The sequence below is a fragment of the Crocuta crocuta genome, unplaced genomic scaffold, assembly GCF_008692635.1.
Source record: "Crocuta crocuta isolate KB4526 unplaced genomic scaffold, BGI_CrCroc_1.0 scaffold50, whole genome shotgun sequence".
In the NCBI taxonomy this organism is placed as follows: Eukaryota; Metazoa; Chordata; class Mammalia; order Carnivora; family Hyaenidae; genus Crocuta; species Crocuta crocuta.
The window spans coordinates 3060855-3074713 of NW_027527428.1; the positions used below are offsets into that span (position 1 = coordinate 3060855).

Here is a 13859-nt window from a genome sequence, read left to right on the forward strand (position 1 = left end):
CCCAACCGCCTCTAACTGCCACCAACCCCTGGTCGGGCCGTGGGGCGGGAAGCTCGGTCCGCGCCGCCGAGTGGGGAAGGCGGGAGCGCGGGCTGCGGAGAGCACACGTCTCAGGCCAGGCCTTTGAGGCCTAACTGTTCCTTAGACCGTAAAACCACAGTCTCAGGCACTCGCGGGGCGATAAGAAGCCCGGGACTGGGCCAGGACGCGTGCCCTGGGGGCCAGCCCGAGGGCCGCGGTGCATGACGGTCGGCCCGAGGTCCTGTCAGGCGCCCCGCGCGCTCTGCCCGGGAGGCCTTTTGTGTCCCCGAAGCCCGTGTGTCGTGTACGAAGGCCCTTCTTTGCTGGAACTCGCGGGGACAGCGGATCCGGCCCGAGTCCGGGGCCACGGGGGCCCACGGGGGTCGGAGGGTGTCCTCAGCCCCCGCGCTCCCACCGCAGGAGGCCAGCGAGATGGAACCCCCCGGGAACCCGCTGGTGTCTGAGCGGAGGTCCCCGTCTCCTTTTTATGTCCTTTTCAAGGCACGTTCAACGACCCCCTAGCGCTAGCTGCCTCGGGAGAAAGGGGTACAGAGGCGGGTCTTCCCGATCCGCAAAATGTTGGTTTCCGATTTCCCCGGTGCGCTTTGCCTCCTGTCCGCCTGTGCTCCCAGGTGCTGAGGCCGTTTAGCAGGATCCCCAGGTGGGCCTGAGGCTGGCTGGCGATTTGGAACCTGGGGGCCCGAAAACCCCTTAAGAGCCACACAGTAACGCCGCCTGGTGAGCCGAGCGCAGGAAGCCCCCATTGGAGTAGAAAGAATTAAAACTAGACAGGAGGAGCTCCCGTTTGTCACTCACAGAAGTAAGCCCCATTGGGAAAGTGTTCTGGGATTGGGGGACCTCGGTTTTAGGAAGCGTATTGGTTTCTTCGTGATACTCCCTGCTATTGGTTGAAAGAAGTGGAAGCTTTTTCTTGGCTGCAGTCCGACCCACGTTAACTGTTACTTTTCTCTTGTGGCCATTGCTTTTGCTGCTCCTTTCTCACTGGAGTTCTTCCGGCCATCTTTCCATTGGTTCTGGTGACCCGATCTTACCTCGGAGAATACTCATCAGGTTGAGTGGTGTGGTCAGGCAGCAGTATGGTTTTGACTTGAGAATCTGCGGGTTTCACATAAACTGGAGCGTCTTTATAATCTGTGGTTGCCCGGATCATATTTTTCAGTAAAATACGTATAATATCTTGTGTAACGCCGCAGCAACCTCTGTAAGTTGTCACTGTCTATACTAGGGAATCCATACGAGAAGGGCTTTCTTATTTTGAGTCGACAGATGAAACAAGGTAACATCTGTGGAAACGTTAACACCTGAGATCTTGTCCGATATACGCTCATTTGTTTAAAATCTGTCTTTGCATTCCTTGTCGGGCAAGCGCAGAGGAATCCCCGGTCTTGGCTTTTGAGGTGGCTAAGTAATCAACCGAAGTAGATGAAACAAACGCCCAAGTCTGATTGGGTGGCTTGGAGGTTGTAGGTGTTCCCATCTTTTATTTCACGTTGACTGTTCGTTTGCATGTATGTTTATGTTTTCATCACCAAGAATCCAAGGTAGACCTCCGTTGTCTTCCTTGGGAGACTTACGGGCGTTCAGAAGCTGTGATGATTTGGAAAACTTCATTCCGTTGTCATGCTGGGTCTGAGGAGCAGGGAGCTTGACGCCTGTACACTTAATAGCACTGATTTTTTTTTTTATTTTTAAGGTGAACCCATTTATTATCCCCGGGGGTTAGAATATAAGAAAATTTTTATTTTAATATTTGCTTTAAAAATTTGAGCTGGCCAGCGTTTTTAAAAATTCTTCCTCGTAAGCATGAGTTTCCTGAATTTATACCAATCTGAATATGGCCTTATATATTGCATGACCCATTTGTGGGATACAGATATAAACCCTTTGTTCTTTAAATGTATTTCTTTTTACCTGTTAATTTTTTTTTTTTACTTTTTAAAACTTACTGGGATGTAAATTAAACCTGATATTATTTGAGATTATGTGATATGCAATAATCTGGAAGAAATTTGTGTTAAAATTGGGTGCCACGTGGAACACCTGGCCGGCTCAGTCAGAAGAGCATGTGACTCTTGATTTCAAGGTCTTGAGTTTGAGCCCCACATTGGGTGTGGAGATTGCTTAAAAATACATAAACTTTAAAAATTTTTAGGGATTGAGTGCCACTCATTATAATGGTAGACAATCTTGGCAAACACCGTTGAATTCACCAGAAACAAATATTGCCTTTCTGTAGGCTTGTTCTTGCCCTACAAAGTCCTAGAGTTTCAACTGTCTTGGTGACGTAGTTTGAAGAATAATTATTTTGTTGTTTTTCCTTCTAAACTTGTGAATAATCTTGCTTTAAGGAAAACTTTGAAATAATCCTTTCAGCAAATTGGTGTAGTAGGCACTTGTGCTAGACTTGAGGAATCCTACCCTTTAGAAAATGCCTATATTAGTTAACTCTCTTGTACAGCTTCAAGCATTTGCTAAGCATGCAGTAAAAGGATAATGTGCGCGTATTAGTCCTCTTCCAAAGAAGAACCACGTGACATCTTGCTAGGTAATTTGTCTTTTATTTGACAAAGACTGAATTTAATCCAGCTGTTTTCAGAACAAGTCTATCTTGTATATTGTATTAGAAGAATTTTATAAAAGCCTATTTAAGAATGGGAAATTTTAGAGCAATTCAATTCCAAAATGCATCTACAGTTCAGCTAACTTTGGACTTTTTACTGTATAACAATTATTAAATTATTATAGTTGGGAATAGAAAAGAAGAGTGTGTAGTTGAAAGGTCACCAAAAAACCTGCCTTCCAAAATAACCAGGTTTCTGACTCAGTATTCTGTCCCTATAAGAGGATGTAAGCCTTAAAGACATTATATCATTTTTGGATTCCTTCTCCTGCAGTGGATTCTCAGGCTTCTTAATACCTTTGGGATAAAGGAAAATGAAATTCTAGTTCAGTGTGAAGGTTTCTTGGAGATTCTGGCCACTGGGTAATTTCTTCTAGGTAGACAGAAGAGAAATGCTTTATGACCTCATCAAGCCAAGTGTCATTTTAACTTAGGACTGTTCCCTGGGCATCTTTAACCAGATAAGGTAGCAGTATTTCCATAGATAACTATTTTGAGGCAAATTTGTTACTTTATACATTGTGTAAATGTCGTGACTTCACTTGATTGCATCTGACTGTGTTTTTGGAAAACCCAGGAAATGAAAATGTATTTAAATCATAATTGCAAATTGCAATAAAATTGTGAATACATTACTAGAGTACAACTTGTTGTGCAACAGAAATCACTGGAAGGGTTGCTAAGCAACCTCAGCAAGCATGAGTTACATTACCAATAAATATTTCTGTATCTTGTTTACTTGCTATTCAAGTAGAAGTAATTTCTTACAGGACAAAACTTAAGAGCTCGTTATGGCCATCAATCGAGCCCACGATATCCCCATTAAGAATTAAGTGCCCATGCTAAGGGTAGAGTCAAGCATAGCACCTAGTTGATATTTGCTATGATCTAAAGTAATGATTAAAGTGAAGATTTGCTTAATGGTTAAGTTTTTTTGTTTTAATCCAGCTATGTTAGATACTAAAGAAGGCTTCCCCACAATCCATTTGCATCTGCTTTGACTGGTGGTTTCTATCAACCTACAAAGACTGACTTATTGGTGAGGGCAGCTGGACAACTCTGAGAGCAACTTAGAGAAATCCATCTTGGGCACACTCTATAAAGGAGCTCCTTCTCTGGAAATAGCACCCCAGATAAGTGCACAAAAGCAAGACACCCTCGTGGACCTACTTCCTCCCGCTTTCAACACCCTGATGCCTGAAGGTGAGGTCTCCTTCCTGTGTGTCTTAGAAGCCATGAGCTCACTTAGGTAATAAGAACCTGCAGCACCTGAGCACCACACATCTGCAGGCTTTCTTGCCAGACTTTTGCCTAAAGGTTATTTTTCTCATTAGGAGAGGCTCTAGGTCACAGGAATGATAAAAAGTAAGGTTGCATTTAAAGCTACATTATTTTAAATACTGGACTGGTGTAGGGATTATTTTCCCAAATGGGGCAGTATTTACTTAATGATTAAGTTTTTCCGTTTTGTTGTTGTTGTTTTGTTTTGTTTTAATCTAGCTATGCTTGATACTAAAGGAGGTTTTCCCACATTTGCATCTTCTATATTTTGAAATTGCAGCTATGGACAGTTATGGCTAATCCTAGTAGATTGTCTTCCCTTCTTTTAACATCTTGGATGAATTTGGGGCACACTAATGTGTTATGTGAAGATGGATGTTGAATGTAAGTTTCTCTGCCGTTCTTAGACAATATATAAAAATTACGTTAGTCTAATTTCTAAAAATGCCAAGAATTTGGGTTCAGTAGTCTTTTTGTTTTCTTATCACATAGATACTGTGTAGATTCACCCCAGCCAGCCATCTTAAATTACCTGCATGGGCCACAGAAATATCTGCGGAGAAAGTTGGGTAAATTCAGTGCATACGATGATAGGTATGGGGTTTATTTTGGGGGTGATAGAAATGTTCTGGAATTAGATAGTGGGGGTAGTTCTGCATTATGGTGAATATACTAAAATTTGCTGAGACGTACACTTTAAAATGGTGAATTTTTTTGTTGTGTAAATTATATCTCAATTTTTTTAAAAAGGTTAAAGACAAATCAGGGCATAAGAATCTATTAGGCTCATATGGCCTATCAGGGCTTGCCAGCATCATTTGGTATGGGAAAGCCTGCAGTTCGTGAAAAGCTCCTTGGTGCCCTTTTTCCAGCCTTCTCAATGGCTTAGTCCCTGTGTATCCATTCTAGGTGAATGCCCCCATGGTCTAAGTTTGTGGAGAAGCGAATACTCAGCAAGTTTGAGACTCCTAGTTGTTGGCAGTTGTACTTCAAATTGACTCTGAATTGACAGCCATTATAAGGAGCAAGCATGTTTTCCCCAGTGTCTTTGTAAAAATGAACTGTGCTTCCTGGTGTGGGTGGCGGGTAGAAGAGGTTGCTCTTCTGAAAAGGAATGAATTCCATTCCCAGGTAGTTTATGGTTGGTTGAATGTTCGCATAGACCTTTCTTTAAGGACAGGCCATGTATTTTTGGCATTTTAAATTATATCAATAGCTGTAATATTTTAGTTCAAATAATCTCAAATTTTTATTATTTCTCTATACAATCCCTCAACTTTCATCCCTTTTTTCTTTGCCAGTGTGTAGAATTTGACAGCAGTATCAAGAGCTGATGAGGAGGAGAAGATGGAAAGGAGTCTAGCGACTTAAAAATCTCATAGCGTTCTCTGTGAGGTGACCTTTTTCCTGTTGGGGGCTCAATTTATTTAGGAGATAAAGAAGATACTCAGGCCTGTGACAGTATCATCATGTCCTATCTGAGCTTATTGAAATGTTTCTTCCCTTTCCTTAATCTTTATATCACTGTTCGCTTTTTGTGTTCTTAAGTCAACCCATTTGTTTCCTCCTAGTATTTGAAACATTGTATGGCCACCCTAAGTCCTAACAAAATGACTTCTGATGAGGAGGAAAAAGGCCCATGTTCCCACCTTCCTCTGAAATTTTGGCCTGCTCCCAAAACTACCCCCATTGAGGAGAGGTAGTTACACTTAAGAAAGAAGAGGTGATAAAAACTTTTGGCCTTGTGTTTTATGACTTAAAAGTTTTAAATAGTAGTTTCTGTAGGTAAGTTTATTTTTATTGTTCTGGTAGGAACATTACTATTTCTTTTTGATGTAACTTTCACTGCTTAGAGGTACCAGGTATTTGGTAGCTTGCCATATTAGGATTTGTGCAAATCAGTCTTTTCAAATATGACATAAATTAGAAAACCATACCTGTATTTTCTTATCTAAAAAGAATCCAAAGCTTAAATTTTATTATTGAACTAAGAGTACTTTATAATGGGGGCACCTGGATGTCTCAGTTGGTTTAGCATCCAACTTTAGCTCAGGTCATGATCTCACGGTTCATGGGTTTGAGCCCCCCATTGGGCTCTGTGCTGTTGGTGTGGAGCCTACTTGGGATTCCTTCTATATCCCCCGCTCTCTGCCCCTCCCCCACTTGTGTGCACCTGCTCTCTCTCGAAATATAAATAAGATTTTATTATTTAAAAATATTTTTTTAATGTTTATTTTTTTTGAGAGGCAGAGTGTGAGTAGGGGAAGGGCAGAGAAGGAGAAACAGAATCCCAAGCAGGTTCCAGGCTGAGTTGTCAGGAGAGAGCCAGATGTGAGGCTTGAACCGACAAACTGCGAGATCATGACTTGAACTCAAGTTGGATGCTTAACTGATTGAGCCACCCAGGCACCCCAATAAATAAACTTTAAAAAAATTAAAAAGGCACTTCATAATGAAGACATAAAATAAATATTAAATATCTACTAGAGCATGTTAAAGTTAACATTTTTGTTTTTTTATTTTTATATAAATTTTTTTCAGTGCTTATTTTTGAGAAACAGAGAGACAGAGTGCAGGCAGGAGGGGAGAGGCAGAGAGAGAGGGAGACACAGAACCCAGAGCAGGCTCCAAGCTCTGAGCTGTCAGGATAGACACAGGACTCAAACCCACTACTGTGGGATCATGACCTGAGCTGAAGACAGACATGTAACTGATTGAATCACCCAGGTGCCCCGATTTTGATTTTTAGTGACTTATTTTGTGGTTATTGTAATCACGACCTGTCAAAATCTCCCTAATATATTTTGAACGGATTCTGGAGAGTCCATTAGTGTTTGCTGTTAGTCTTGTTTTTCCTTTTAGCTCAAGTAAGAAAAACATAGTTACCAGCATGGTGTTTAAGAGTACTGATTCCAGGGGGGTGAGGGGAAGGGGGGTGATGGGCATGGAGGAGGGCACTTGTGGGGATGAGCACTGGGTGTTATATGGAAACCAACTTAACAATAAACTATTTTTAAAAAATAATAAACAGTTAAAAAAAAGAGTACTGACTCCAGGGCAAGACTGAGGTTGAAGGTCAGCTCTGCCAGTTACTAGCCATGGGACCTTGGGCAAGGGAGTTCCTCTTTGTATGTCAGTTTCCTGAGGATACCAGTGGTACCTGCCAGCTGGAGTTAATGAGGTCTGAGTTAATATATGTAAAGTGCTTAAAATAGTGCATGGCATTTAGCACAGTATATGTACCATTCTTATCAATATTTGAACAAGGCCAAGTTACTGCTTTCAGTTTCCTTGCTACCTCCTTCAATAGCCTTAACCAAATGCCTTCTTTAGCTACATCTGCAGTGAAGTAGATTCTTCAGAGAGCAGCTGGGTGGCTCAGTGAGTTAAGTGTCCAACTTTGACTCTTGTCATGATCTCACAGTTTGTAAGTTTGAGCCCTACAGCAGGCTCTGTGCTGACAGCTCAGAGCCTGGAGGCTGCTTCGCATTCTGTGTCGCCCTTTCTGTCTGCTTCTCCCTTGCTCAAGCTCTGTCTCTCTCTCGAAAATAAAGATTAAAAAAAATTTTTTTTAAAGTAGATTTTTCAGTTCCTAGGTCACATGTGGGTCATTGTTGTCTTCAGAGTATATTCCTGTCCTCCATATCCATTCAGATTTTACTTTATTTAAAACAATTTTTTTTACATTTATTTATTTTTGAGAGACAGTAAGACAGAGCGTGAGTGGGGGAGGGGCAGAGAGAGAAGGAGAGAGGAGGCTCCAACCTCCAGGCTCTGAGCAAGCATTCAGCACAGAGCCTGATGCGGGGCTCGAACCCACGAACTGTGAGATCATGACCTGGGCCGAAGTCAGATGCTCAAGCGACTGAGCCACTCAGATGCCCCTCAAATTTTACTTTAATTGCCATTCTTTGTGTAGCCTTCTTTATGTAGCCATTCTTTATGTAGCCACACATACAGGCTACCTGTATTTTACCTGATGGATTTGTGTTTTAAAGTAAACAGATGTGCTCTTACAGGGCCAAAGACTTTGTTTCACAGAAGTGTACAGAATAACACATCAATTCAAACATTTATACTAGAACATTCATCAAATTGGAGGTTTTTTTTAGGCCGGCTGTGTACAGGAAAACTTTGAATCAAGTCACAGTGTTCTCTAACTTGGGGAAGAATGATCCAGGGTTTTCAGTACTCCTCACATACATTCTACAAAATCAGTGATCTGAGTGAACCTTCCATGAACTCTTTCTCCTCGGTTTTTTACCAGTTCCGAAATGTTTCGGCCAAGGGAGCTTTTGTAAAAGGAAGCAGGAGCATGTAGGACTAGCTGCACGCTAACCTATCATTCTTGGTTCTTGTTTAGTTCTTGGGACCAGGATGGCTCACCAATGTCATGCCTTTCCCAGTGAAGAATGGGCTGCAGCTATTTACCTGTGAATGGTTCCCCCACTTCAAAGCCTTTGCTTGCTTCCGTGCCTATAGCCCATGTACTGTGGGTGGGTTCCTGTGTATCTGTATGTTAGGACAGTTCTGTTGTATCTAGGAGGTTCATACTGGCTCTAAGGTCCTACTGTATCTACTCTGGCTAAAAACCAGGTATAGAATAAAAAGCCTACCTTAAAAGTTCAGATACACTCAAATTCAATAAACATTTACTTTATTTGCCTGAATAATGTTTTAAACCAGGATCATTTCAGACTTGGACACCAAATCTCTATAGCTGCATAGTGCTTTTTCAGAATTGTCCAAATATTTGCCAACCAAGTTTTAACTTTATTTGGTTTTGTTTTTTAAAAGGCCATTTTCTGGGCAGCTCCCACTGCTATGGTTCTTGTTACATGGTTTGTATGGTTTCTGGGTTATGTTTGGTGTCAGAACAGAATCTGTTTATCCTTATTTTTTTTTTTTCCTGTTTATCCTTATAAACACTCAATCTAGAACTACTAGTAATTTATCTTTAAAAAAAATTTTTTTTTAATGTTTATTTATTTTTGAGAGACACAGTGAGAGCAGGGGAGGATCAGAGAGAGAGGGAGACACAGAATCCGAAGCAGGATCCAGGCTCTGAGCTGTCAGCATAGAGCCCGACGTGGGGCTTGAACCCACAAACTATGATATGAGTTCATGACCTGAGCTGAAGTTGGTCTCCCAGGTGCCCCTCTAGTAATTTATCTTAAGCTCTTCAAAAATTAGCAAAGATTTTTTTTGTGTGCGTGTATGTGTGTGTATGTGTATATATATATATACACAAACACGCACATATATGATTGTGTGTATGTATATTTTTGGATAGTAGTTTAGGATTCCTAATCTGCCTATCAACTCTTAAAGTATTCTACTTGGAGTTAAGTATTTTATTCTCAAACTTAAAAAATGAAGAATTCTGATAAGCTGTGGTCTGTGATCTCTATAAATATTTTTAGGAGTCATGTATGGGTAGGGTTAATATGGAAACGAGATTACAGATAAGTATCATTTGAGGCTTTGCAGTGTACTGTTTGACAATGACGGGATTTTTTCTTTTCTCTTTGCTTTGTTAGTTGCAGAATCCTGTCACTTTGTGGTTAGATTTCAGTAAAGAATATTGAAGAATGGGGTGCCTGGCTGGCACAGTCAGTAGAGCATGTGACTCTTGATCTCAGGGTTCTGAGTTTGAGACCTACATTGGGCGTAGAGCTTACTTGCAAAATGGTCCTGTTCTCCGATAGTCTTTCTCTCTCTCTTTCTCTCTTTTTTTCTTTTTAAGATTGTGTTTCTATGGTAAAGCTTATACAGTGCTTGAAAAAGATGAAATTCCATGTTTAGGAGACTAGCTGTAATAAAGATGAATATCTGTGGCTTATTAGAAATGTGGGCATATCACATTCCCCATTTGAGGCTTATGAACAGTGATCTGACTGGCCAGGAGAGTAGTGGGCTCTCCATGACCAGGTGCTTCCTCATGGCCCTCCAGGTTGGGGATGTAAGTGAGGGTATCTGGAGTTTCTTCTGTTGGCTCAGTCTTCTGTTTGTTGCCCCTATTTTTTGGCTCACATATTGTTGTTCACTGTGCATATTGAGATTCATCCAGTCTTTAGCAAATCTGGTTTTGCCACACCCTCTCCTCTATTGCTTCTCCAGAGGCCGTCACTATCTTATTTGCCATTTTACTCAAATCTAACCACTTTGCATGTGTTTCCAAATCAGGTTCTGCACATCATAAACTGGATGACATTCAAATAGTGATTTACTTTGCAAAAATATTTACCACAGTTCACTTTTAACTTAAAGGAACTCTTTTTTTTTTTTTTTTTAATGTTTTATTTATTTCTGAGAGAGAGAAAGAGAGACAGCATGAGCAGGGGAGGGTCAGAGAGAGGGAGACACCGAATCAGAAGCAGGCTCCAGGCTCTGAGCTAGCTGCCAGCACAGAGCCTGACGTGGGGCTCAAACCTACTAACCGTGAGATCATGACCTGGGCCAAAGTCAGAGGCTTAACCGACTGAGCCACCCAGCCGCCCCTGGAGCTCTTTTGGCTTATTAGCAGCATCTTTCATTTAATTTTGGGTCAGGATAGATTCTCTGTCAAGTTGTCATTTACTGTTGTGGGTTTCATTTCCAACAGCATTTTTTTTTTTTATTCTAAAAGTAATCACAATTCAATAAAGAAGAGTCCAGGTAACCCTTAAAAATCAATAATACAGGATGTATTTTTCCTTTTAGTTTTTTTTTCCCCCTGTTAAAGTCTGGTGACCTACTTCTATTATTTTTCTTAATAAATCTTTAGTTAAGTATCCAGTTATTGCCAAATGGTCATCATACTATCCCTTAGTCTGGGGAGGAAACAAAGAAAGGATTTAATGCATCTCTAGTGATCTCTACACATTCCTAGGAATTACAGGGCAAGCCATCCCGCTGGTTGCTTTTCTAGTCTGCAGATGAGGCTGATCTCAAAATCAGTGTTTAGGGGCGCCTGGGGGGCTCAGTCGGTTAGACGTTGGACTTTGGCTCAGGTCATGATCTCACAGTTTGTGGGTTTGAGCCCCGCGTTGGGCTCTGTGCTGATGGCCCAGAGCCTGAAGCCTGCTTTGGATTCTGTGTCTCCCTCTCTGCCTGGACCCCCTTCCAAAGATGGAAAAAAAAAAAAATTAAAACTCAGTATTTAGGGTGAGGAACAAGACTGTACAGACATGGTGGGGAAGGTAGCTAGAGAAGTTACTGGTTCTTTAATTGCCAGGAGATGCATGTAAATCAGAGATTGGAAATGCTTCTCGGTTTTGTTGGGTTAGTGTATAGCTGCTATGGTCCAGGCTTGTACCATTTGTGATGCTTTACAGCTTGGCTTTTTCTTGGACAGACCTATCTGGAACGCCTGCTATGAGCCAGTCTGCAGAGGTGCAGAGATGAACAGACGTGGCTACACATAACTATGGTGGGGGCTATATATGGGCTGTATTCGTGCTTTGCAGTGGAAATATGGAAGGAAGGTGATAAACACCCGTGGGCAGGAGCAGGAACCCTCATGTGGAGTAGAAGCCAAGGTGACCCAGACACCAGGAGCAAGATGACAGCAGTATAGAGATGGGAGGGGAGGGTTATGGTGTATTGGGGAATGGCGGCTCCTCAGAGCACAGGTTGGCAAACTACGGCTCGTTTGCCAAATTCAGCCTGCCACCTGCCTTTGTATGGTCTGGGAGCTAAGAATGTGTTTTACATTTTTAATGGTTGAAAAAGAATATTTCATGACACATGAAAAGTGTATGAAATCGAAATTTCAGTGTCCATAAAGCTTTAATGGAACCCTCTCCTCATTGGTTTACATATTGTTTATGGCGGCTCTTACACTGTAACTGCAGGGGTCAGCAGTGTGTCCGAGACCGTATGTGGTGCCCTTCTTGCTTGGCATTCCTGTTCCGTGTACTACAAATTGTGATGACACAGTTATAACTTGACAGTGTTTCCAGTACTGGGTGTATCAGCATATCAAGTTGTTTTATTTATTCTTTATTACCAGTGCCTACCAATCATGTCAGAACAAGAGAGGAAGGGAAAAATGGATTTTGGATGTTGTGTCCTTAGGGCACGTGCCAGTGGAGTGTGAATTATTTTGTTATCAAACTAGGTGGCAAAGCTGTCTTTAATAAAAGCTGTGCTGGGGTGCCTGGCTGGCTGAATCAGTGGAGCATGCACCTCTTTGATCTCCAGGTTGTGAGTTCAAGCCCCATGTTGGGTGTAGAGATTACTTTAAAAAAAAAAAAAAGGAAAAAAGAAAAAAGAGAACTCTGCTGAAAGGATCAGCAGAAAGGATCAACATTACCAGACTAGTTGTTAAAATAGCCCCAACTCATAGAAAGGCAATGGTCAGAAAAGTTAGAAATTTTGATCTTAACCAAAAGGCCGAGAAACAATAGACATTTTTAAGGGACTGAGGCACCTGGGGGGCTCAGTCAGTTAAGCGTCCAGCTTCAGCTCAGGTCATGATCTCATAGTTCGTGGGTTTGAGCCCCACGTCGGGCTCTGTGCTGACAGCTCCGATCCTGGAGCCTGCTTTGACTTCTGTGTGTGTCTCTCTCTCTGCCCCTCCCCTGCTCACTCTCTGTCTCTCTCGCTCAAAAATAAACAAACATTTTAAAAAAGGAAATTTTAAAGGGACTGTTTCATCACAGCAGCATTTCTTCACAAAAATTAAAATGAGGCTGCAACTAAAGTAAGTTTCCCAAGTGGCTTATTTTTTAGCTAACCAAGGAAAGCCACTTACCAATATTGAACTAATTAAATTGTGTTTGATTGCAGCAGCTGAAGAAATGTGTCTAGAGAAAACAAACTTATTTAAAAGTGTTAGCCTTTCAGCAAGAATAATTTCTCAAAGTGCTGAAGTCCTTGGGAGCAGTGTCAGCAGTCAGGAAACAAGGCAGGTGATTCCACTTGGTCTCCTTGGCTCTTGATGAGTCCACAGACCCTCCTGTTCCTGTTTAGCTGGTTTCTGCGTGGAGTCAATCCCTCGTTTGAAGTGACTGAAGAATTACCATTAGTGAATGGTCTGTTTAAAACCGTGACCGCTGAGAATATTTTCAGAAAAGTTAAACTCAGGACAACCTGAAGTATGATCTGCTAATATCTGTTACAACTGATGATGGTAAGAATACGTGTGGAGCAGAGAAAGATGTCACTGGACAGATTTGCAAAGCTTATGAAATTATGTTTAAAGCCTGTGGTTATTCGTTGTATTATTCATCAGCAGGTACTTTGCAGAAAAATATTTGAATCTATCATGTGTTATTGAACCATTAGAATCAGCAGTGAACTTCACTCCCTCTTGTAGACTTCATCATGATCAATTCCATGAATTTCTGTTAAGAAAAAGAAGCTGAATATTCTGACGCCCTACCACACAATAGTTTGACGGCCTAGCAGTGGTGAAGTTTTCTTATAATTTTATGAGTTCAGGGCTGACCTCAAAATGTTTCTGAATGAGAAGAATCCTTCTTAACCACCATTGAACACTGACTAGCTTTGGAGATTGGCTTTTCCTGCGGACTTGATAAGGTTTCTTAATGAATTCAGCCTAAAATTACAGGGCAAAAGGTTATTTGCAAACCTTAAATTGCAATACAGTCATTTCAACAACTCATGTTTGAGTCCAGTCCGGCTACTTTATATACTTCCTGTGTGGTGTCAAAAGTTGAAACAAAGGCAAGATCTCCGTTTCTACACAAAGTTTCTGTGGAGATAATTTCTAACGAAAAACTACAGTTCTCATGGTGATTTGGCAGCTTGATGTGAATGCAACAGAAGTTTCATATTTCAAAATCCATTTACCTGTGCAACTAAGGAGTTTACACCAAACCTTCATCCAGAAGCGATTAAAAGGCAAATATCAAGACTCCGAAATACTATAAATATCTTCTAAGAGAAGAATATGCTCAATTAAAATCAT

The 13859-nt window shown here is 41.4% G+C and overlaps 1 protein-coding gene and 1 long non-coding RNA gene across 5 annotated transcripts in view; both read left to right on the top strand.

Annotated features, from left to right (window-relative positions):
- UNK (unk zinc finger) overlaps positions 1-13859 on the top strand; it is a 33882-nt gene that overhangs the window by 297 nt on the left and 19726 nt on the right. The gene's annotated exons all lie outside the window — the stretch shown is intronic.
- LOC144223842 (uncharacterized) lies at positions 27-6841 on the top strand. 2 transcript variants are annotated; one of them, XR_013332847.1, is made up of 5 exons: positions 27-841; positions 3611-3865; positions 4224-4327; positions 4436-4537; positions 5245-6841. It is a non-coding gene; the product is annotated as an uncharacterized LOC144223842 (long non-coding RNA). The 2 variants fall into 2 exon arrangements; XR_013332846.1 differs by lacking the exon at positions 27-841 and adding an exon at positions 2313-2587.